The sequence below is a fragment of the Aquarana catesbeiana genome, linkage group LG10 (genome assembly GCF_042186555.1).
Source record: "Aquarana catesbeiana isolate 2022-GZ linkage group LG10, ASM4218655v1, whole genome shotgun sequence".
NCBI lineage: Eukaryota > Metazoa > Chordata > Amphibia > Anura > Ranidae > Aquarana > Aquarana catesbeiana.
This window is the reverse complement of record NC_133333.1, coordinates 140302464-140325233: the sequence shown is the minus strand read 5'-3', so window position 1 is coordinate 140325233 and position 22770 is coordinate 140302464. Positions and strand designations below refer to the sequence as shown.

At 42.2% G+C, this 22770-nt stretch overlaps 1 long non-coding RNA gene across 2 annotated transcripts; it reads left to right on the top strand.

Annotated features, from left to right (window-relative positions):
- Positions 1–2585: 2585 nt before the first annotated feature.
- On the top strand, positions 2586–22471 carry LOC141110069 (uncharacterized). Of its 2 annotated transcripts, XR_012236232.1 has the most exons (3): positions 2586–2940; positions 5675–5751; positions 22177–22471. It is a non-coding gene; the product is annotated as an uncharacterized lncRNA (long non-coding RNA). The 2 variants fall into 2 exon arrangements; XR_012236231.1 differs by lacking the exon at positions 5675–5751.
- Positions 22472–22770: the final 299 nt, after the last annotated feature.

Below are 22770 nucleotides of genomic sequence, written 5' to 3'. Positions count from 1 at the left end.
TTTTGGCTCTATACACCACCACAATGGATTTGAAATGAAACAAACAAGGTGTGCTTTCTGCAGACTTTCAGCTTTAATTTGAGGGTATTTACATCCAAATCAGGTGAACGGTGTAGGAATTACAACAGTTTGTATATGTGCCTCCCACTTTTTAAGGGACCAAAAGTAATGGGACAGATTAACAATTATCCATCAAACTTTCACTTTTTAATACTTGGTTGCAAATCCTTTGCAGTCAATTACAGCCTGAAGTCTGGAATGCATAGACATCACCAGGCGCTGGGTTTCATCCCTGGTGATGCTCTGCAACTGTCTTCAGTTCCTGCTTGTTCTTGGGGCATTTTCCCCTCAGTTTTGTCTTCAGCAAGTAAAATGCATGCTCAATCGGATTCAGGTCAGGTGATTGACTTGGCCATTGCATAACATTCCACTTCTTTCCCTTAAAAAACTCTTTGATTGCTTTTGCAGTATGCTTCGGGTCACTGTCCATATGCACTGTGAAGCGCCGTCCAATGAGTTCTGAAGCATTTTGCTGAATATGAGCAGATAATATTGCCTGAAACACTTCAGAATTCATAATGCTGCTTTTGTCAGCAGTCACATCATCAATAAATACAAGAGAACCAGTTCCATTGGCAGCCATACATGCCCACGCCATGACACTACCACCACCATGCTTCACTGATGAGGTGGTATGCTTTGGATCATGAGCAGTTCCTTTCCTTCTCCATACTCTTCTCTTCCCATCACTGATCTTGGTCTCATCTGTCCATAGGATGTTGTTCCAGAACTGTGAAGGCTTTTTTAGATGTTGTTTGGCAAACTCTAATCTGGACTTCCTGTTTTTGAGGCTCACCAATGGTTTACATCTTCTGGTGAACCCTCTGTATTCACTCGGGTGAAGTCTTCTCTTGATTGTTGACTTTGACACACATACACCTATCTCCTGGAAAGTGTTCTTGATCTGGCCAGCTGTTGTGAAGGGTGTTTTCTTCACCAGGGAAAGAATTTCTCGGTCATCCACCACAGTTGTTTTCCGTGGTCTTCCGGGTCTTTTGGTGTTGCTGAGCTCACCGGTGCGTTCTTTCTTTTTAAGGATGTTCCAAACAGTTGATTTGGCCACACCTAATGTTTTTGCTATCTCTCTGATGGGTTTGTTTTGTTTTTTTAGCCTAATGATGGCTTGCTTCACTGATAGTGACAGCCCTTTGGATCTCATATTGAGAGTTGACAGCAACAGATTCCAAATGCAAATAGCACACTTGAAATGAACTCTGGACCTTTTATCAGCTCCTTGTAAATGGGATAATGAGGGAGTAACACACACCTGGCCATGGAACAGCTGAGCAGCCAATTGTTCCATTACTTTTGGTCCCTTAAAAAGTGGGAGGCACATATACAAACTGTTGTAATTCCTACATTGTTCACCTGATTTGGATGTAACTACCCTCAAATTAAAGCTGAAAGTCTGCAGTTAAAGCACATCTTGTTAGTTTCATTTCAAATCCATTGTGGTGGTGTATAGGGCCAAAAAGATTAGTATTGTGTCGATGTCCCAATATATTTATGGACCTCACTGTATATTAACTACCTAACAGTCCATTTGCATTCAGAAGAAAAAACAAAGACAAGACAAAAATTCACATACACATAAAATTAAGCATTCCTCTCTATTAACAACAACTTTCCCTTACCTAAAAACCAATAATTCACCAGTAGTTCACGAGCTTAAAAAAATGCTACCAGTGATACCACTTGTGTGTGCCCTGCACACATACACACTCCATAGCTCTGCTATACAATTCTTCTTACATTTAAATGTTTGGGTTAACCTCTTAAAGCGGAGCTCCACCCAAAAGTGAAACTTCCGCTCATCGGATTACTCCCCCCCTCCGGTGTCACAATTGGCACCTTTCAGGGGGGAGGGGGGAGCAGATACCTGTATAATACAGGTATTTGCACCCACTTTCGGCATAGATATCCACAGAATCTGCGGGTATTTACGCCACTTCCCGTTCTCCCCCCGCTGTCTACTGGGAAACACACAGGTCCCAGAGACAGCAAGGACCATCCGTATTGCGCTGCATGACTCGCGCATGCGCAGTAGGGAATCGGGAAGTGAAGCTACAAACCTTCACTTCCTGATTCCCTTACCGAAGATGGAGGCGGCAGCACCCGAGGACCGAGAGACGGTTCGGCCTCGGGTGCCGACATTGCGGGCGCCCTGGACAGGTAAGTGTCCATGTTTTAAAAGTCAGCAGGTGCAGTATTTGTAGCTGCTGACTTAAAAAAAAAAAAAATTCGGCGGAGCTCCGCTTTAACACTTACCTTTCTGTTCCAACCTTTATTATTGAATTATCAGAACAAAGATGGCAATGTTATATGTATTAAAACACTTGGTCTGTATTTGGCTAATCATTTAAAACAAGTAACAATTATTATGCTGAATGGCAAGTTCCCCTTTTTTTTCTTTTTTTTTCTCTATATTAATAACATGGGCTTACACATATCTCAAAATTTCTCAATATCTACTGCGTAGATTTGAGACAGGCTGCAAAAAAAATGAACTTCCTCATATTAAATCAGCTATCATTCTAGACAGTCCTTGACAATTTAATGTAATTTCTGACCATCCTTAGGTTCAAAAATTTTTCATAATCAATAAATACATGAAAATGAATTTTCCCGCGATGCTACAGCAAACATTGAGACTTTGCCAGGCTTGGTACGCTTTGCTATTATTGTTTTTGTCCCTTTAAACCTCTAAAAGCTGTGTAATGTTACTTCCTTTTTAAAACTAAATTTTACTCCTGTGTATCTGTCTCTGAACTGTATGGCGGACATATCGGTAGCATACTAATTCACCTTCGATAATGGATTTAACTGCAGACACAGTGTCCCTAAGTTTCCAGATGTGAGCTCTACCTGGCCCCAGGATTGGTAAGTTCTATTAACTTTTCCACTGCAATCCCAAGATCTTAATACTTTAATTAATAAATAACTCCTCTCTCACTCTACCCCTTCAAAACTTAACTTGCTTCACCCTCTACAATGTAGGATGTTTCCATTAACAACACCTTTAAACTCACTTACTTAATCCTCACCAGTAGGGTGTTTGCATCAAAACATTCCCTCTCTTTACACAACCCCCCAGCCCATCTAACACGTTCTTTGCAACCTTCAAAATACCATTCTTTTTACCTTCAAAGAGTCATCAAAGATGTTAAACATGTACTTCAAACAATTACACATCTTACAAACAAATTAAGCACTTATAATTACAATTCTATAAACAAATATTAGTAAAGGGGAGACCTCATAAACTATTGTACTTTTACTGTACTGACTGGCCGTTTAATATTCATTCTCTTTATACACTGTATGTCTATTTTGTTCCCTTAAGATATTTGTTGACACTCAGCAAAAATATAAATATCCGTTCTAAATTTAAATCGCATAGCCAAAAACCCCTTTTTCGTATATGCACCACAGCAACAACATTTCTTAATTTCTTTTTAACACCTTAAGTAACGACATGCACACATTTGAATTTTCCCCATACCTTCTTTCATTGTTTAAAGAAAACTTAGCAGATTATATGAACATACATACAAAAGTACTCACCACTCTCAAGATATTTGGATATAAGCAAGGGAAATTTCTAATTTACTTTGTCCCTATTTCTAACTCATTATCACGGCGAAAGTAGGACTGCCTTACCTTACAGCCCGTGTTTCACACAACAGATTATCTTATACGCTATGCAAATGCGATAGACAAGAAAAGCACGATAAAGCAAGACAGAGTTTTGTGGGCCCCAGTGGTAATTGCCTTATTAACACCAACACTTTTCCCTCCTTCCCAAAAGGAGTGTAGTACTACTTATTAAAACTTCTTAACAGGCCTACCAAAGGCCACTTAAAAGGCATGGTCCGTCTCCCTTCTTAACTAAATTTAAGAGACTAAGTTTTTATTAGAGCTGAGGCAAGAAAACAATTCGTCAAGATGAGACAAAAAGGTACCTTACGACAGGTGATCACCTTATCTCAGCAAGTGCCTCCATTTGAAGGGGTTATAGAGTACTCCAGGTACATGACAGACCACCCAAGGGTTGATATTGCAGACCACCGAAGACCCCTGGTACCGTGAGACATCTCAATGAACATTAGACACAAGAAGTGAGTTCAAGAAAATGTCTGCCTTTATTAGGCGTGTTACAGCTTATATATGGTTCAACATACCAATAGAAAGAGGGGAGGGGGGTGGTTAGTAAATGATGTATTTGTATAGAAATATATAGTTATATGGTTATACAAGTCAGTGACCCCTTAAGATACGTCATCATGAGTTAACGGGGTCAACAGGCCATCTGGTTATGAGTCATAAGTCATGCATCCTGTCCCAAACCAACCCACAATTATATATATATATATATATATATATATATATATATATATATATATATATATATATATATATATATATATATATATATATATATATATATACATATATAGTACAGTGCTTGTGCACGCATCTTTCTAAGCATTCTGTTATAGTTGCAAATTTAAGCTATCTTGTATACTGAAATAGCAGAGCATATCAAAGCATATCAGTCACAATGGTATAATGGTTTATGCAGTGATGTTAGAAGGAGGAGAAAACTAGAGGAGAATAAGTGAAAAAATAAAAGAGGTGAGTGAGGAGTTAGATTATATTTTCAGTTAACACATTTTATGTTTTGTATTCATGTTGAGAAAAGGACATCCTCTGCTCCCTTGACTCTGATGTGATCATTGACAATGTTGTAGAGAAATTTTTTTTTTTAGTTTTCTAAGCTTCTTCTATAGGCCCTAACAGTGATTTTGGACCTTTTTGGATGGTTAGCCATTTTTAATGCCTTGTTAATTCGGATTGTATATTAGAGTGGATTTTTCCCAGTCTTTTTATGCTTGTGATTCCCACAAGTTATTGATTGAACTGTTTCTTGTTAACCGCTTGCCGACCAGCCACCGCAGTTTTACGGTTTTAGGCGAAACAACGTTACCTTATATTGCTTCACCTTTTGGCCACTAGGGGCTCCGCTCGTGACAAAGCGAGAACCAGGATCTGTGTGTGTAAACACACAGATCCCGGTTCTTTCAAGGGAGAGGAAACAGATCGTGGGTTCATACTATGTATGAACACTGATCTCTCTCTCCTCCTAGACAGTACCATCCCCTCACAGTTAGAAACACACATAGTACACCCTATTGGATACAATTAATAAGCTCCGACTGCCGGTGAAGACCATCAGATCTGCAATGGGGACATTCTGTCATTGCTATTTAAAGGGCCCTTACACCATCCATGTTTAGCTGCATCTCTCATTAGGATCATAGGTTAAGCAGGCCTGGGTTTCTCTTTCTAGAAGTATTGTCAGTATTGCTGTTTATCTTGTTTATCCTTTCAGGTTATGTCCAAGTGGTATTCTACTGTACATAGGTGTATTTAATATTCTGTTGTTGCCTTCTGTCTCAACTGACATTTCTTAAGTGGTCATTCGACTGAGTTTGAGCTGCTATCCCAAACTCAGTTGAACCATTACCTCTTTGTACAACCACACCTTAACTGAAGTATTTCAGTAAACATTAATAGAATATAAACGCATTGAGTGTTGTCTTATTACTTAAAGGTATTGCAATGATGTCTGAACCCAGAGTGTCAGGTGTGTTGAAAGGTTCACAGGGTCATGGCGATGCAGATGAGCAGGTAAATCCAAGCAGTCCCCTAGGGGGCCGTGCTACAATACTTCGAGTGGAATGTTTTTACTTTTTTTTTTTTGCGCAATTGCATATAGTTTATATACTGTTTTTGTGCATGTTTGCAAAATTAAAGTGGGCCGGCCTGGATGAAATCAAGGGCCAAATTTTTGTCCCAGTCCAACCCTGGCTAGGACTAACAATGGAGGATCATACACCAGAGTGCAGATCACATACCTAGCCACCTTTGCCTTATCAAGTGTGGTCTCTCTGTACTGCAGAGGGTGGGAAACAGGGAAACTTATTTTACCAGGGCATGTCCAGGAACCCAGAGGCTTGTGGGAATCCAAGGAATTGTAGGAAACCAAGGGATTGTGGGAAAAGGAGTTAAAGGAGCCTGTGCCTGAATCTGAGCATGGGGAGTCAAGGGGCACTCTACACTATTTGTCCTGTCTGGTGTGTGTATGCAGGGAGATCTGTGTCTGCATATTAGCATTAAAGAGGTGTTCCAGCCTGGGGAAAAAAAAATCAGCAACTACACATACTGTAGCTGCTGACTTTTAATATATAGACACTTACCTGTCCAGGGAGCCCGCGATGTTGGCATCCCAGCCGAACTGCGGATCGGCTGTCGGGTGCTGCTGCCGCCATCTCCACTAAGGGAAACCAGCAGCGAAGCATTTCGGCTTCACAGACGGTTCCCTACTGCGCATGCGCGAAGCATGCTGCCCTTTCTAATTGGCCGACGGAGGAGGAAGGAGGAAGGGGGCTGAACTTCTGAGGGACTGCACCGCAGCACAGTTTTTGGAAGTGGGGAAGGGGGACCTGTCAAAACAGGTCCCCCTTCCACCCTACCCCCTGAAAGGTGCCAAATGTGGCATCGGAGGGGGGAACAAATAAGCTGATGTTTGGCCTCCAACAATGTTTGTAAATATCTCAGACAGGATATTAAGACATAGTTCAGGATGGAACAGTCACAGGGGCAGGGAAGTGACATCTCTACTTTTCTCAGATGATCTTGTAAACTCCAGCTAGCCCTTGATAGGCTCACTGCTCTTTTGCAAAGAACATGAACAACTCTAGATTCATGGTATTTAGATGTGAAAGCACACTCCCTTAAGTTGTATTTGGAAACAAAGCTATATACACTATATTGTCAATAGTATTGAGACGCCTGCCTATACACGCACAAGAACTTTTTTTTTTTTAATATTTTATTTATTCAAAGAACATGGTCAAGGACATATACAGTGGGGACGGAAAGTATTCAGACCCCCTTACATTTTTCACTCTTTGTTATATTGCAGCCATTTGCTAAAATCATTTAAGTTCATTTTTTTCCACATTAATGTACACACAGCACCCCATATTGACAGAAAAACACAGAATTGTTGACATTTCTGCAGATTTATTAAAAAAGAAAAACTGAAATATCACATGGTCCTAAGTATTCAGACCCTTTGCTGTGACACTCATATATTTAACTGTCCATTTCTTCTGATCATCCTTGAGATGGTTCTACACCTTCATTTGAGTCCAGCTGTGTTTGATTATACTGATTCTACTTGATTAGGAAAGCCACACACCTGTCTATATAAGAAGACCTTACAGCGCACAGTGCATGTCAGAGCAAATGAGAATCATGAGGTCAAAGGAACTGCCTGAGGAGGCCAGAGACAGAATTGTGGCAAGGCACAGATCTGGCCAAGGTTACAAAAAAATGTCTGCTGCACTTATGGTTCCTAAGAGCACAGTGGCCTCCATAATCCCTAAATGGAAGACGTTTGGGACGAGAGAGGTAAAGAAGAACCCAAAGATCACTGTGGCTGAGCTCCAGAGATGCAGTCGGGAGATGGGAGAAAATTGTAGAAAGTCAACCATCACTGCAGCCCTCCAGCAGTTGGGGCTTTATGGCAGAGTGGCCTGACGGAAGCCTCTCCTCAGTGCAAGACACATGAAAGCCTGCATGGAGTTTGCTAAAAAAACACCTGAAGGACTCCAAGATGGTGAGAAATAAGATTCTCTGGTCTGATGAGACCAAGATAGAACTTTTTGGCCTTAATTCTAAGCAGTGTGTGTGGAGAAAACCAGGCACTGCTCATCACCTGTCCAATACAGTCCCAACAGTGAAGCATGGTGGTGGCAGCATCATGCTATGGGGATGTTTTTCAGCTGCAGGGACAGGACGACTGGTTGCAATCGAGGGAAAGATGAATGCGGCCAAGTACAGGGATATCCAGGACAAAAACCTTCTCCAGAGTGCTCAGGACCTCAGACTGGGCTAAAGGTTTACCTTCGAACAAGACAATGACCCTAAGCACACAGATAAAATAATGAAGGAGTGGCTTCACAACAACTCCGTGACTTTTCTTGAATGGCCCAGCCAGAGCCCTGGCTTAAACCCAATTGAGCATCTCTGGAGAGACCTAAAAATAGCTGTCCACCAACATTTAGCATCCAACCTGACAGAACTAGAGAGGATCTGCAAGGAGGAATGGCAGAGGATCCCCAAATCCAGGTGTGAAAAACTTGTTGCATCTTTCCCAAAAAGACTCATGGCTGTATTAGATCAAAAGGGTGCTTCTACTAAATACTGAGCAAAGGGTCTGAATACTTAGGACCATGTGATATTTCAGTTTTTCTTTTTTTAAAAATCTGCAAAAATGTCAACAATTCTGTGTTTTTCTGTCAATATGGGGTGGTGTGAGTACATTAATGAGGGAAAAAAAAATGAACTTAAATGATTTTAACAAATGGCTGCAATATAACAAAGAGTGAAAAATTTAAGGGGGTCTGAATACTTTCCATCCCCACTGTATCTGGATACATACATTAAGTTGTGAAACAAAGCATTGCACATGTACACTGCAGATGCGATCACATTGTTGCCTATAAAGGACAATATGGTGGCCTGTTACCTGGTGTATGTCATGTTCCATAATAAGAGTACCTAATGTAGTGTCCTGGTACTAAATGTACTCAAGACATTACAAACAGTGATCCATTTATGCTGCCCCTAGTAGGGTCCTGGACCAGTCCTAATCAATTTTATAATTTTATATATTAGAAAGGTATCTTGTACCAAGAAAGGGGAGAAAAAAAAGAGAAAAAGAAAGATTGAGAGAGAGGGGTTGGTAAGGAGTGAAGGGGGGAAGGGAAAAGGGAGGGGGGATGGGGATGTGAATGCTGAGGTGTATCTTGTGTGAACCTGTATAGCTGGCTGGGCTATTATTGGTGGTGTAAATTTAGTCGTTCGAATCAGCGTCAAGGAGGGTCTTACCTTCGTCAAAGAAGATAAAGTAGTTCCAGAGGGACCAGGTCTTAGAGTATCATTCCTGTTGGTGTCGTGCTGAAAGAACGAAGTCTTCCATTCTACTGATTTCCTTTACTTTACGAATCCACATCCCTACTGTCGGGGGTTGCGGGGATTTCCACTTGAGGGGGATGCATGCCTTAGCGGCGTCTAGAAGGTGGCAGATGATGGATTTTTTGTATATCTTCCCAGGTATATTTGAAGCATGAAGGAGGTAGAAGGCTGGGTCTTCTGGTATTTTGCACTCTGTGAATTTTTGGAGAATGCGTTTGACCTCCATCCATAAGTGTGTTAATTTGGGGCATGTCCAAAAAATATGTAATATGGTACCCTTGTCTCCCTGGTGTTCTGTACCAAATGGAGAGGATCTTAAAATTGGTCTCCTGCGTTCTCGTACAGATAGAAGACTTGTATGTGAATCTGAGGATGTGCTGTCGTAGTGTTGTACTGAAAGTTTTGCCCAGGTCTTGTTCCCACTCCTGCACACAGCTCAAGAAATGGGGTTCTGCAGGGGTGACTAGTATGTCATAGTTTGCATGGGGCATCGTCCCCGTCTCTGAGCAAAATTCTTCGAAAGTGGTAAGAAGCCTGGCAAACAGGCCTGTGGCTGGGAGAGTTCTAAGGAAGTGAGTAATTTGGAGGGCACTCAAAAATCCCAGTCGGAAAAAAATTCCGACTGGTCCATCAGCGACGAAATCGTCGGCCACGCTCCTGCAATTATGTAGTGGGAAGCTTGTGTGTAGCCTGAGCTCGACAGTCTCCGGAGGTTGGTATCGCCAAGTCCTGGAGGGAAAAGAGGGTGCCCTAGAACTGGATATAGGGGTGAAGTTTGTGATGATATGGGGGTGGATATGAGCAGGACTGAACAAAGTTTGGCTGTGCTGCCTATTAGAGGGTGGTTTTTCATCTCTCTTGGAAGGGAGGGAAAACACCAAAGGGCTCTACCAAGAGGAACAGTCGATTGGGCCTGTTCAATGCAAACCCATATTTTAAAGTCTGCATGTCTGTTCCAATCTATCAGTCTACTCATATGTATTGCTAGGTAGTACTTGCGTATGTCTGGTACTGCCAATCCCCTGTATTGCTTAGGTAGCATTAGCTGGTTTCGTCATTATGAGCCCAAATGAAATCAAAGAATATTTTTTGGATCTGCTTAAGATAGGTAGACGGGATATGGATTGGCAGTGCCTGTAAAAGATAAAGAAATTTGGGGAGGATGCTCATTTTAATAATATTGCAGTAGCCGAACCAAGAGTGTATGCCGACGTCCCATTTGTCTAGAGGTTGCTTAACTTTCTGTAGTAATGGGGGGAAGTTTAGCTCAAAGATTTTGGCTATATTGGGGGGGGGGGGCATTGTGCCCAAGTTCATCAACTCTTTGTCAGTCCATTTAGGTTTGAAATTGTGGCGAAGTTGTACTGTAGACCGTTGTGGGAAGTTAACATCCATTGCCTCCGACTAGGAAAAGGAGAAATTAATTTGGAGATTGGAGAGAGCTCCATATCTCTCAAACTCCTTCATCAAGTTGGGGAGTGAGACCAAAGGGTTTGCGGTGGAAAATAACGTCATCGGCATAGGCCGAAATTTTGTATTGCGTGTCTCCTAACTTTATTCCAGTAATGTCTGGGTTGAGTCGGACTGAGCAGAGAAACGGTTCCAATGACAGGGCGAAAAAGAGGGGCGACAAAGGGCACCCCTGGCGTGTCCCATTCGTGATTTTAAATGTGTCTGATAGGACACCATTGACTTGAATTTGAGCTGCTGGTCGAGAGTAAATCATGGAAATCCACTTTTAGCATTTTGGTACCAAAGCCAGCATAACGTAGAACTGCGAGCATGAAATTCCAGTTCACCCTGTCAAAGGCTTTCTCTGCATCAGTACTGAGGAACACACACTGTGTCCATGATTTATTGACTGTCTGAAGTAGATTCAATACTTTCGTGGTGTCATCCCTAGCTTCTCGCATAGGAACAAAGCCCACTTGGTCTAAATGGATCAGGTTCGGTGCAAAGTGTTGGATCCTGTTTGCCAGTATTTTTGTAAAGATTTTTAGATCCAAGTTTAGCAATGAGATTGGTCGGTAACTTCCACAAGAGGTTGGGTCTTTACCCTCTTTGGGGATCACTGAGACACTGAGATGTGAGCTAATAGAGTGTCAACCATGAATGTTGCAGTCATGCCAAGTACATTAAACAGCTTGACCATATATGGAGCAAGAGAGGGGAGTAGGGTCTTATAGTATTGGCCGGTGAGACCATCTGGGCCAGGTGCTTTACCCAGTTTAGTAGTACCCACCGCACCCTGCAGTTCCTCTACAGTGATGGGGTCTTCAAGGATGTCCCTGTCTGCGTCAGATAGTTGGGGCATGAGTGATGATGATAGACAGGAATCTATCTGTTCCTGGGTGGGGGGTTTGGTCATCTTAAATTGTAAGAGATCTACTATTTGCGTCTGCTTGACCAAAAGGTCTCTCTCCAGAGAGGGGGATTGAGTCTGTTTATGATGGAGCTCTAGGGTGGCAAGGTCTGCAAGTAGGGTCCTAAGTTGTTCAGTCCGTTACCATTTAATCCTGGTCCCATGCTTGATCAACACTCCACGGTTAACTGCTTTGTGTGCCTCTCAGACAATGCCAGGGTCACAGGGGTGTCTGGGGTGTCATTGGTTTTGAAGTAAAAGTCTAGTTCTCTGGTTATGTCTGCTAGTACATCTTTGTCGTGTAGGAGGCTTTCATTTAGTCTCCATTGGTGTGTCCTGATAGTCATGGAGTCGTGAAGGGCATAGGACATGAAAATAGGGGCGTGGTCAGACCAAGTAATGGTGCCTATGGTTGAGTCATGTACTGCATGTATCTGGGCATGGGGGACTAGGAAATAATCAATTTAGTAGTTTTTGTGGGGCAGGGAATAGAAGGCGAAGTCCTTTTCCATAGAATGGAGAAGGTGCTATACGTCAACTAGTTGGTTTTTGTGCAGCGATGCGGTAATGCGTTTACGTGAACTGAGGAAGATAGATGACTGACCAGAGGATGTGTCCTTTGTTGGGATTAACGGGACGTTCAGGTCTCCTCCTACAATCAAGTGGCCTTCTGTAAAATTGGTCAGCTTCATAAGTATCTTACTTAAAAAGACCTCTTGGTGATCATTAGGGGCGTACACGTTTGCCAATGTAACCTTGATGTCGCCGATCAAGCCCTTCACCAACAATAAGCGACCTCCAGGGTCCATAATTGAATTCGTAAGAGTCCATGGCACTCTGCCGGAAATAAGAAAGGAGACCCCCCTTGACTTAGCCGACCGATTGGTGGAGTGATATACCATCGGGAATGACCAATTCCTGAGAATGGGTAATTTGTCGCCCCTAAAATGTGTCTTCTGCATGAATGCTACCTCGATTTAAGACGATGCAGGTCTTGTAGGATGAGTAGGGGTGGGAATGAGATCAGCTAGCGCTGTTAGAGAAGGTTAACAGTAGAAATATAGTTATGACAGAAGAAAGATGTGAAGGTATCTACTAAGAATAATAGAAGCAAATTATTGCTGTAACGCTCTCCAGTTCAGAACTGGTAACTGAGCGTAAACCTATGTGGGAGCGTGGATGGATACAGCCGGAGGTGGGACTCCGGACGCCCCTGCCCACCCCGACTACATAGAATGATGTAACCAATTATGCCTAAACTTCTGAAACATATAAATCATATATACATTACATATAAATCAACATAAAAAAAAAGAAAAAAAAACTGTAACATAACTTATTTGTGGTAGGAGAAGGCACAGTAGGAATGGCTACTGACAGACCCTGGCCCACCTTTTTATAATGTAATTTACAAGATAGTTCAACCATCCTGATCTGGCAATGTTGTGCCCACAGGTGCGGCAGGATCTTGATAGGGGCCCCATCAAAGTCTGTCTCCCCTGCTTCCCAGGCCACTCTAAGTATTTGTTCCTTCAGAGGGTAGCGGTGGAGGCGGCACACTACGTCTCTCCGGGTCATTTGATCTAGGTCCTAAACCTTGTGGGCAGCCTTCCCAGAAGAGTTGAAGCTGCTGTAGCTGCAAAGGGTGGGCCAACTCAATATTGAACCCTACGGACTAAGATTGGGATGACATTAAAGTTCATGTGCGTGTAAAGGCAGGCATCCCAATACTTTTGACAATATAGTGTATGCCCCCCATTCCTATGGCATGACTAAGGCCCCATTCACACCTGAGCGTAGAGTTTTCAGGCAGAAAGTCGAGCGATTTTACCGTGATTTTCCTGTGATTTTTGCCATGATTTTTGGCGCATTTTTGGATTTTGTACAGGTCAAAAGGTCACCAATGTAAAAAGTAGAAAAACGCCCAAATCTGACTAAAAAAAAATGTTCCAGAACTTGTTTGAGCTTTAGGCATTTTGGAGCTTCTGGCTTCAGGCATTTTGGAGTGGAGATGTGAACCATCTCCATAGAGAATAATTGATTTTTCCCCTCCAGCGTTTTGTAGCTTCAGGCTTCAAGCTACAAAACGCTCAGGTGTGAATGGGGCCTAAAAGCTGTGGCTAAAGCCCTTGTCACATTTGAGTGTGTTGTAAATTGAAGCTACAAAATACTCAAAACTAAAAACCCATAGGTTTAAATGATGCATGTTCACACCTGAGTGCGCAGATGCCTGTCACTCAAAAAAGTATAGGAGCTTCTTTTCAGGCAGATTTGGGTGTATTTTTTCAAATAAACTCCTATGGGAGAACCTGAAAAAAACAATCTAAAGCATATGTTACATATGTTTTTCAGGCGCTCCCATACTAAAAGTATACAGCAATAAAAAAGAATGTATGACTTTAAAATCATGTACATAAATGTGCTATGCTCAAGTGTGAATGTAGCCTAAGAGCAAGCCTGAAAGAGCAAGTTCATAGGTGCAAGTGTCACAAATGAGTGTTGAATTACCTTTCATGATAGGGTGAAGAATTTGCAAGTTGGGAGAGCCTCCGTTTCAGAGGATAAAGTTAAAATTGTTTGAGTATCCTATATGGATATACAGTGGGAGGCTTCCAAAGCAACTGAAATAGTCTTGTCCAGATTGAAAAAAGTAGTAGTCCTAGGACTCCCTGTTGGAATATGGATAATCTATAGTAAAATAGATCATTCTCTTCACTTCACAGAAGTCTAGAGTAAGCTGTAAAACTTGAAACACAAATAGTGGGAAACTGTATTTGATAGCAGCTCCAGAAATATATTACATATTTATGCAGCCTTACAGAATTATCATCAATGGGAAATAGTCTATTAAAGGAAATCTGTACCAGGATAAATTATGTAGGCTGCCATTGCTAAGTGCCATTTGATTTGAAAATGTTTTTTCTTGTCTCTCTGAATTAAATGTATCCAAATCCCAGGTTTTCAGCTTTTGATAGTGTGGTGAGAGCCAAGAACCCCTGTCAGCTTTTTATTGCTGTGTGAGGTCTTCTTTGGGTAGATACCCTGTCCTTATTTGATCGGTGGCCCTTGTCAACAGGGCTGAAAGTGAAGGGAACTCCAAAATTTTGAGATGTCCCCAGAACAGTTATAGAAGGGAAATCTTCCAGTGGGACGTTTGTTCTAGTGATAGTTCTGCAAGAGGAAATTGTTCTCACTTAAACAAGCTGTACAATTTATATCCTATCTGGTAAATCCTTGCACTATATTATTTTTGATAAATCTAAGGAAGAATGTACAATTGGATTCTAACATGTGGGACATGTTTTAAAATTTGCTTAGGTCTAACTAAAAAAATATTCTAATTCATCTCAACAATGTTTCATATAACCTCCTCTAAATTGTATCTTATGTCAACCTTTAAGCCGGCCATAGACAGTTCGAATCTTGGCTGGTTGGAACCATGTATGGGCAGGCTGAATGTACCCAAGTTGATCAATCGACCAACTTGGGAACAACCACTTTTCAGATTTTACATGCAATTCTTGCTAGCAATAATCACTGGGTACCCCTGGCAGGGACAGCTTCCCCTGCTCCCCCCCAACTATGTTGATGGGGTAATCAAGCGATTTTCTTTCCTGCAACCAGGGCCGGGACAAGGGGTGGGCAGGAGGGACGGCTGCCCTGGGCGCAATGGTTTATTTCAGGGATGGGGGCACACTTTGCCAGGTGCTTCTGTTACAAGACTGACAGGAGTAGTGACAGCAAACCACTGCTAACCCTAAGGGAAGCGGAGGGGGGCAGTTTAGTACCTTTGCCCTGGGTGCTGGTTGACCTTGCCCCAGTACTGCCTGCAACCAGCAGTTGCAGGAAAGGTATTCGCTCCATCTATGGCCAGCCTTAAAGTTCTGTACAATTCCTTCTAATCTAATTAGATTGCACAGTCAGATAACATGTGTTGCTACTTTAATCCTCAATTTTTTTTGGACTGCGCTACAATTACTAATCTCAGACCATGAGAAACAAGGTCATTTTCAAGTTCCTTATCTGTTGCCTGTCTAAAGTGTACAGAATGACCCTCTCTGTATGCATCACCCCACCCTGCTTCATGGTTTGTTTTCTACATATCACCCTCTTGGTGAATTGGATCCATACGTTGTAGTCTGTTTATACAATCTTTATAATGAACTACTGTATATAGTGTGAAGTATACTGAAAAATCCATCTAATGTATTTATATTTTACAATCCAACTGTTCAAAGAAAATATACAATGTAAAAAATATTGTGTTGGGTCTACTCAAAAAAAATTGAGGCAACTATTTGCATTAGCTTTTTAAGTACTGTCAACTAAACTTATTTTTGTCTGACTCTTTAGACTTTTCATGTTTTCAACGTTGTTGTTTTTTTGTAAAGCCAACTCACTTTTTTTCAGTTTATAGACCATAGTGTGTTAAGTTAGGAATACATACCTTAAAGCGGGGTTCCGGCCGCGAAAGTTTTTTTTTAAAGTCAGCAGCTACAAACACTGTAGCTGTTGACTTTAAATAAGTAGACTTACCTGTCCTGGGTGCCCGCGATGTTGGCCACCTGAGGCCGTCCCGTCCCTCGGCTCTAGGGTCCTGGCACCACCATCCTAACTAAGGGAAACAGGCAGTGTAGCCTTGCGTCTTCACTGCCAGCTTCCTACTGCGCACGCGCGAGCGGCGCGGCGCCCTGTGAATGGCCCGTGGTTTTCTGGGAACACACACAGTTCCCAGAAGGCAACGGGGCCGCTCACCGAGGAGCAGGACACGCCACAGAATTGGAAGAGGCAGATTAGGAAGACTGCTTAGCAACAAGGGTTTCAGGTAAGTAATTTTTTTTTTCACATTTTTTTTTTGCAGATTTTTGGTGCAATTTTTTTTTTAGGGTGGCCTTCCACTTTAACTTGTCTGGAACTATAGTTTTAAGTAAAGCCAACTAAATGATTCTAGTTTATAGACCATAGGTTCAAGTAAAGCCAACTCAATTTTTCCAGTTTCTAGAAAAGATTAGGTTAGGAACACATACATTAACTTATTTATTTCAAGTACTTATACAGTACCGTCAATTTACAGAGTGCTTTACATTGTACATTCAAACTAAGTAACTGAGTTACGTGATATTACCTTTTTAAGTTGGTAAAACGTATTTTCCAATTGTATTTGATATATGTTTGAAGGTTTTTATATAAAAATAATACAATAATATGTTTTTTTTTTGAAAAAGGAATAGTCTCATGAAACAGGCTTTCAAAACAAATTAACATGTATTATTTATAAAGTGTTACAAATGTAATATTATTAAAGCAGCATCAAATGTAAATGTAAACATTTTAAAAAAAAAAAGAAAAAAATGCCTATTTCTCAGCTAACAAACCAAACTGAAAGGCCCCTTTCACACTGGGGTGGGGGCGGCGTCGGCGGTAAAGCGCTGCTATTGTAAGCGGCGCTTTACCGTCGGTATTCGGCCGCTAGCGGGGCGGTTTTACCCCCGCTAGAGGCCGAGAAAGGGTTAAAGACCACCGCAAAGCATCTCTGCAGAGGCGCTTTGCCGGTGGTATGGCCGCGCTGTCCCATTGATTTCAATGGGCAGGAGCGGGGAAGGAGCGGTGAATACACCGCTCCTTCCCTGCTCCAAAGATGCTGCTGGCAGGACTTTTTTGCTATCAAATTTAAAATCACCACCAACACCACTCTCCAAAAACAGAAACGGGCAATAGCAACACACTGGAATAGATCTCAGAAGAAACTACACTCTGAACTCTTCAAAACTACATTGTCGAGCAAAATTCTTCTGCTAAACCCAAACCTCTCAACGGAACAAACACTCAACTCCCTAAACAATGCTTTACTACAAACAGCAGACTCCGTGGCGCCAAAACGCAGAACACCCGTCCGCACAAAAAACTCGAGTTGGTTTAATGGCACTCTCACCCTACTCAAGCAAGAACGCAGAAGAGCTGAGAGAACTTGGAGAAGAAATCCCACCAAGGAAAACCATGCTAACTACAAAGCACTCACGGTGAAATACCACAAGGCAATCTTCAAAGCCAAAAAAGAACATATTGCAGACACCATCTCATCCGCCTTAAACCGCCCACGGGAACTTTTCAAAATAGTTGCTCAATCAATGAACCCGGCCTGCCTAGAGCCCCCTGCAAACGATACTCAAGAATTCTGCAATGAGTTATCAGATTTCTTCATCAACAAAATCGACAACATTCGGAAAGCAATTCATCAGAAAATAACCAACCTCACCCAACCGATGCAAAAAGAGGATATCGACACGAACATCACTCAACCACCAAAGTTTTCTTTGTCCCCAATCACCACGGACACGACTAAAAACATCATCAGAAGCCTTCGCGACAGCACATCACTGAACGACATCATCCCCACCAAATTGTTCAAAGCATGTTCCGACATCCTGGCCCCCACCCTAACACATCTCATAAATCAATCATTCAAAGAAGGGACTGTGCCAACCTCCCTCAAGCAAGGCATCGTCAAACCCCTGCTAAAGAAACCTAATCTCGACCCTAAAGACCCTAACTGCCGCAGACCAATAACAAGCCTCAACACCATCTCCAAGATTATAGAGAAAGCCGTAGTACAGCAGCTACAACACCACCTGGAGACACACCACATCCTGGACCCTCTGCAATCAGGCTTCCGCCCAGGCCATGGCACAGAAACAGCACTTCTCAAAATATGGGACGACGCCCTTGAAGCAGCAGATGACGGGGAACCGAGTCTCCTGGTACTGTTAGACCTCAGCGCAGCATTCGATACAGTGGACCACAATACTTTACTTGTCCGCCTCGCAGAAGTTGCAGGAGCCACAGATTCTGCCCTAAAATGGTTTACATCCTTCTTAGAGAATCGCTCTCAGACAGTGAAACTGGGAACATTCACCTCGGAATCTCGGGCAGTCTCCTGTGGAGTCCCTCAGGGCTCACCCTTGTCACCAGTGCTATTTAACATCTACATCCGCCCGCTTCTCAATATCATCAGGAAAACGGACCTCTGCTTCCACTCATATGCAGACGACACCCAACTCTACTTTCGCATTAATGGACAGAAAGATCATCATCAGCAACTACAGAAATGCCTCACTTTAATCAATGACTGGATGACCGCTAGCTCCCTCAAACTTAACGAATCAAAAACAGAACTTCTTCTCCTGCAAGCCAACAAAAATTCCAAAATTGAGACGCCGTGGACACCACCCTCCATCCTCGGACAGACCATCTCCCCCAGCACCAAAGTCAAGAGTCTCGGATTCATCTTTGACTCAGGAATGACAATGGATGCACAAATAGGATCGGTGGTGAGCGGATCTCACCACCTCCTCCGCCTGCTTCGCAGACTCATCCCCTTCATCCCAGAAGAGGACAGAGCGGCAGTTGTGGGAACGATCATCAATTCCCGACTCGACTACGCAAATTCCCTCTACGTAGGTCTACCCCAATACCAGCTTGCGCGCTTGCAACTCATGCAGAACACGGCGGCAAGGCTGTTAACAGGGAAAAAGCCCTGGGAATCCATCTCCCCATCCCTAAAAAGCCTACATTGGCTAACGGTGAAGAATCGGATCACATTCAAGACCCTCTGCCTCACCCATAAATGCATACAAGGAAACGCTCCGCAATATCTCCGGGAAAAAATAAAACACTACACACCGAATCGCAGTCTTCGATCAGCTAACCAAAACCTCCTCCTCATTCCCAAATACCGCTACAAAGCAAAGGGAGAACGTAGATTTGCAGTCCAAGGACCTCGACTATGGAATGCTCTCCCAACCAACCTCCGCATGGAAGAAAACCACCAGGCCTTCAGGAAAAAACTAAAGACCTTCCTTTTCTAGAAGCTGGCTACAGAGAATACATCTAGCGCCTTGAGGCGATTCAGTTCGCAATTTGTAGCGCTTTACAAATTATTCATTCATTCATTCATTCAGCGCACCGCTCCAGTGTGAAAGCCCTCGGGGCTTTCACACTGGAGACAAAGCAGCGGCACTTTCGGGTCAGTTTGCAGGCGCTATTATTAGCGCAATAGCGCCTGCAACCGCTCCAGTGTGAACGGGCCCAAACACACACATGCATATACAGTATATCTGTAAAGAACATAGAATACAGAATGTATTAACTTTTTTTTAAAGCCTTTTGTCCAGGCCATTTTTTGGGATTTGGCACTGCGCCGCTTTAACTGACAATTGCGCGGTCGTGCGACGCTGTACCCAAACAAAATTGATGTCCTTTTTTTCCCAAAAGAGCCTTCCTTTGGTGATATTTGATCACCTTTGTGGTTTTTATTTTTTGCGCTATAAACAAAAAAAGACTGACAATTTAAAAAAAAAAAAAACCTTTTTTTTAACTTTCTGCTATAATACATATCCAAAAAAAAAAAAAAAAACACATTTATTCATCAGTTTAGGCTGATATATATTCTTCTACATATTTTTGGAAAAAAAAAATCGCAATAGGCGTATATTGATTGGTTTGCACAAAAAATTATCGCGTCTACAAACTATGGGATAGATTTAGGGACTTTGATTTTTTATTGTTTTTACTGGTAATAGCGACGATCTGCAATTATTAGCGGGACTGCGACAGACAAATCTAACCCTAAATGACACTTTTTGGGGACCAGTAACATTATTACAAAGACACTGAATTTCAAAAGAGCCAACTTCCCTAAACTTCGAACTTTGCTAGAAGATACAAATTGGGATAAAATCTGAGGAACAAAGAACACGGAGGAGAGATGGGTCTGCTTTAAGAGTATATTAAAGAAGGGCATTAGCCAGTGCATCCCATTGGGAAATAAATTTAAAAGAGCGAAAAAAGCAAAGGAGAAGGCCTTCAAAAAATACAAGGCTGAGGGATCACCATCAGGATTCACACGTTACAAATAATGCAACAAGAAATGTAAGGGTGCAATTACAGTGGCTAAGACAGAACACAAAAGACACATAGCGGAGGAGAGCAAAAAATCCCAAGAAATTCTTTAAGTATATAAACAGTAAAAAAGGAGGACAGATCATATTGGCCCTATAAAGAATGAGGACGGAAATCTGGTTACAAAGGATGATGAGATGGCGAAGGTATTGAATTTATTCTTCTCCCCAGTCTTCATGAGGGAATTGAGGGGGCTTCAGTAACCAAAACTGCAGTGTTTATCCTCATGACACATCACAGGAAGCACCCTCATGGCTAACAGAGGACAGAATTAGAAATAGACTTGGAAAACTTAATATTAATAAGTCACCGGGACCAGATGGCTTGCACCCGAGGGTCCTTAGGGAACTCAGTCAAGTAATTATAAGAACCATTGTTCCTAATTTTTACTGACAGTCTACTGACTGGAATGGTACCAGCTGATTGGAGAAAAGCCAATGTAGCACCAATATTTAAAAACGGGCCAAAATACATCCCTGGGAATTACAGACCAGTTAGCCTAACATCAATAGTATGCAACTCTTGGAGGGGATGTTAAGGGACTATATACAAGATTTTAGTAATGAGAACGGTATCATTAGCAGTAATCAGCATAGATTCATGAATAATTGTTCTTGCCAAACCAATCTATTAACCTTCTATGAGGAGGTGAGCTGCCATCTAGATAAAGGGAGACCCGTAGACGTGGTGTATCTGGATTTTGCAAAAGCATTTGAAACAGTTCCCCATAAATGTTTACTGTACAAAGTAAGATCCATTGGCATGGACCATAGGGTGAGTACATGGATTGAAAACTGGCTACAAGGACGAGTTCAGAGGGTGGTGATAAATGGGGAGTACTCGGAATGGTCAGGGGTAGAAAGTGGGGTCCCCCAGGGTTCTGTACTGGGACTAATCCTATTTAATTTGTTCATAAACGGCCTAGAGGATGGGGTAAACAGTTAAATCTCTGTATTTGCGGACGATACTAAGCTAAGCAGGGCAATAACTTCTCCGCAGGATGTGGAAACCTTGCAAGTAGATCTAAACACATTAATGGAGTGGGCAACTACATGGCAAATGAGGTTAAATGTGGAAAAATTTTAAATAATGCATTTGGGTGGCAAAAATATGAATGCAATCTACTCATGGGGGGAGAACCTCTGGAGGAATCCCGGATGGAAAAGGACCTGGGGGTCCTAGTAGACGATAGGCTTAGCAATGGCATGCAATGCCAATCTGCTGCTAACAAAGCAAACAGAATATTGGCATGCATTAAAAAGGGGATTAACTCAAGAGATAAAGCGATAATTCTCCCACTCCACAAGACTCTGGTCTGGCCTCACCTGGAATATGCTGTCCAGTTCTGGGCACCAGTCCTCAGGAAGGATGTGCTGGAAATGGAGCGAGTACAAAGAAGGGCAACAAAGCTAATAAAGGGACTGGAGGATATTAGTTATGAAGAAAGGTTAGGAACACTGAACTTATTCTCTCTGGAGAAGAGACGCTTGAGAGGGGATATGATTTCAATTTACAAATACCATACTGGTGACCCCACAATAGGGATAAAACATTTTTTAAGCGGAAGGGAGTTTAATAAGACACGTAGCCACTCATTAAAATCAGAAGAAAATAGGTTTAACCTTAAACTGCGTAGAGGGTTCTTTACTGTAAGAGCGGCAAGGATGTGTCAGGGCTGGGCTCAGCCCTTTTGTCTCTGAGCTGGCCGCTCCGCTCTCAACTAATTGCCAGCTCCTATCTCTCCACAGTGACTCACCTGTTGATGATATCCTACTCGTCAGTCCTGCCTACTTAAGCCGTCCAGTCCAGATGATCTCTGCCTTCGCCTTGGTCACATCTCTAGAGATCCTGTTAAAGACTTGCTTGGTTGACATTCCTTCTGGCTCCAGATCCCGCTTGCTGTTCTACTATGCTGTTCTCTGGCAACCTGACGTTTTGGCTTGTCTGACTATCCAATCGGTTCCTGAACTCTACCTATGTTGTGACTACGTTTACTCTGTTTATCTTTTTTTATTATTATTAAACAAGTGTGATTTAACTGTACTTCTGTCTCAGTCTGATTCATGGTTTCTGACAGGATGTGGAATTTCCTTCCACAGTTGGTGGTTTCAGCGGTTTCAAAAAACTATTAGATAAGCACCTGAACGACCACAACATACAGGGATATACAATGTAGTACTGACATATAATCACACACATAGGTTGGACTTAATGGACTTGTGTCTTTTTTCAACCTCACCTACTATGTAACTATGTAACATTTATTTTTATGTTGAAAATTATAAAATTTTTATGTTAAAATTACAAGCCAACAGAATCGTTATTATCAGTGTAGGATTTAT